This window comes from Hippopotamus amphibius, chromosome X (assembly GCF_030028045.1).
Source record: "Hippopotamus amphibius kiboko isolate mHipAmp2 chromosome X, mHipAmp2.hap2, whole genome shotgun sequence".
Classification (NCBI taxonomy): Eukaryota; Metazoa; Chordata; class Mammalia; order Artiodactyla; family Hippopotamidae; genus Hippopotamus; species Hippopotamus amphibius.
Genome location: NC_080203.1, coordinates 137,021,992 through 137,024,854, shown reverse-complemented (window position 1 = coordinate 137,024,854; position 2,863 = coordinate 137,021,992). Strand labels below are relative to the sequence as shown.

At 35.6% G+C, this 2,863-nt stretch overlaps 1 non-coding gene across 1 annotated transcript; it reads right to left on the bottom strand.

Annotated features, from left to right (window-relative positions):
- Positions 1-267: 267 nt before the first annotated feature.
- LOC130842826 (U6 spliceosomal RNA) lies at positions 268-374 on the bottom strand. The gene has a single exon (XR_009050598.1). It is a non-coding gene; the product is annotated as a U6 spliceosomal RNA (small nuclear RNA).
- Between the last annotated feature and the right edge of the window lie 2,489 nt (positions 375-2,863).

Genomic DNA, 2,863 nt, shown 5'->3' with positions numbered 1-2,863 from the left:
GGAGCCGTCTCTACACTCTGTTTTCCAAAAGCTCATAGATAGGGTCTTGGCATCAGGGTTACCATGGTCTGGCTTGGAGGGCCACGTCCCAACGGGAAGAGGTAACTCAAAGGCAACTCGAAAAGCAGGGAACCTTTGTTATTTTTTTTTTAATTTTTTATTTTTATTAGTAGATGAAACCAGAAGAGCGGTACACTCATATTGGTCCTCTCTGGACCCTTTGCTCTTTATAGTTTACAGACTTACTTTTTTTTTTTTTTTTTAAATAAAAATATGGAACGCTTCACGAATTTGCGTATCATCCTTGAGCAGGGACCATACTAATCTTCTCTGTATCGTTCCAATTTTAGTACATGTGCTGCCGAAGTGAGCACCCTTTGTTATTTTTTAAAAATTTTCATTGGAGTGTCGTTGCTTTACAACGTCGTGCAAGTTTCTGCCGTACAACAAAGTGAATCAGCTCTACGTACACATATATTCTCTCTTTTTTGGATTTCCTTCCCGTTTAGGTCACCACAGAGCACTGAGCAGAGTTCCCTGTGCTGTACAGTCGGTTCTCATTAGTTATCTATTTTATACGTAGTATCCATAGTGTATACATGTCAATCCCAATCTCCCAATTCATCCCATCCCTGCCCCTTTGCCCCCTTGGTGTCCATATGTTTATTCTCTACGTCTGTGTCTCTATTTCTGCTTTGCAAAGAGGTTCTTCTGCACCATTTTTTTTTTCTAGATTCTCCGTGTATGTCTTAGTATATGTTGTTTGTTTTTCCCTTTCTGACTTACTTCACTCTGTGTGAGGGTCAGAGGGAGATCCTAAGTAAGTACGTAAAGGTGTATACAAGTGGTTTCAGGCAGAGGAAAGCTCTCGGAAGGATGTGAGATGCTGGAAAGAGCCCCTGGACATGATATATCCCTCCACATGTTACATCTGCTTTCATTTCTTTGCAGAATATTTTGTAGTTATCAGGCTGGGCATCTCACTAGCTTTGTTAGACTTTTCTCTTAAATATTCCATTTTTATGCTATTACAAGTGGTCCATGTTTTCAACATTAATTCTTTGTAACCAGGACTTACAACTGCTATGGATGTTTTATACTGATTTTTTTTTTTATCCAATGACCTTACTAAACTCTCTTTAATTCTAATTATTTATCTGTAATGGTTAAATGCATATATCTACATTCATAGTAGGCATATAAGGGCAGTTTTTTCCTTCTTTTCTGATGTACATATTTTTGTAATTTTAGTTATTTATATTTTTTGTCATTTGGCTAAGACCTCCAATGTCATATTAAACAGAACCTGGGGAGAGCGGGGTTCTTGTCCGGCAACTTGTCTCGGAGGAAAAGCTTTTAACTTTTCACCATTAAGTGTGATGATTATTGCAACTCTTTTGTAAATATCTATTACCAGACTAAGAAAAGCCCCTTATATTTCCAGTTTGCTAAGGTATTTATTTATCGATTGGCTTACTTGTTTAGATCATGTGAACGCTGACTTTTACCAAACGTTCTGAGTTCACTGAGATCATTGTGATTTTTCATTTTTATTCTGTTCATTGTTAAACCGACCTTCATTCCTAGACTAAACCTGACTTACATGATCAATCATCTTTTTTTTGTATTGCTAACATTTTACTTATTGTTTTTCTATGTTCACAAGAGAGATCGGCCTGTGGCTTTTCTTCCTAGGTTTACCGGTGAAAGGGTTGTGCCAGGGACATAGAGCGGGTTGTGACTGCGTCCTTTTTTCCTAACCTAATATTTTGAGTGATATTACCATGATTTATTTCTTAAATATTTGGTAGACTATAGAGGTACAGACTTTGGGGTCTAGAATTCTTTGTGTAAATGTCTATAATGACACATTCTACCTCTTTTGTGGCTATAAAGCTTTATATTTTCTATTTCTTTGGGTGTCAGCTTTTTAATTATATATTTTTACAACTTTCTTCATGACGGCTACAGTTTCAATTTTGTAGGCATAATGTTGTTCATAGCATTCTTTCATGACATGTTAAATGTTTATAGGCTCTGTGGTATTTTCCCATGTTTTATGCTTGATAGTACTTCTTTATGCCTTCTCTGATTTTTATGGATCAGTGTAACAGGGTTTTCTCCCATGTTATTGGTCTTTTGAGTGCGGTGTTCTATGCTGTGCATTCGTTTCCCTCTCGATTAATTATGGTTTCATTTTTATTATTTAATTCTCACTAACTTATATGTTTTTGTTCTTTTTCTAATTTCTTAAGAAGGTTGTTCTGCACATTGATGGTTTTTCACATCTTTTCCAGTTGCCTTTAAAGTACACCTTTTGCACACAGCACGGTTTTACGTTACATCCCCAACATTTTGCTGTGTTTTATTTTCATTGTCTCTTAGCTTATAAAGTTTTCCAATGTCTACTGTGACCCATAGGTTATTTATAAATTTAATCTCCAGGCATATGAACATTTTTCAGTAATTCTATATCTATATCTTTACTAACTTACTGTGAGCTTTCTGCTTGTCCCTAAAAGTTGTATGCTTTCTGTTTCCTTTCTTTCTTTAGAGTATCTGAGGTTTTCCTGGTTTATCACAACGAATGTCGTGACCAGCATCATTCGCTTGGAGGTGAACTCTTATTTCATCATTCTTCTGAAGATTATCCTTAATATGACAACACATACCCTTGGGTTTTTAAAGTCTAATATTAATTGCTTTTACTTTCTTAGCAGACAATGCAAATACCTTAGAACTTTTTAGTTCACTTACTTCCTCCTGATTTACATACCATTGTTTTCATGCACTTTAATTCTTTCTACACGCTAACTCCCTTGAGACACTATTGTTTTATAATGCCAATATTTATTTACAATTA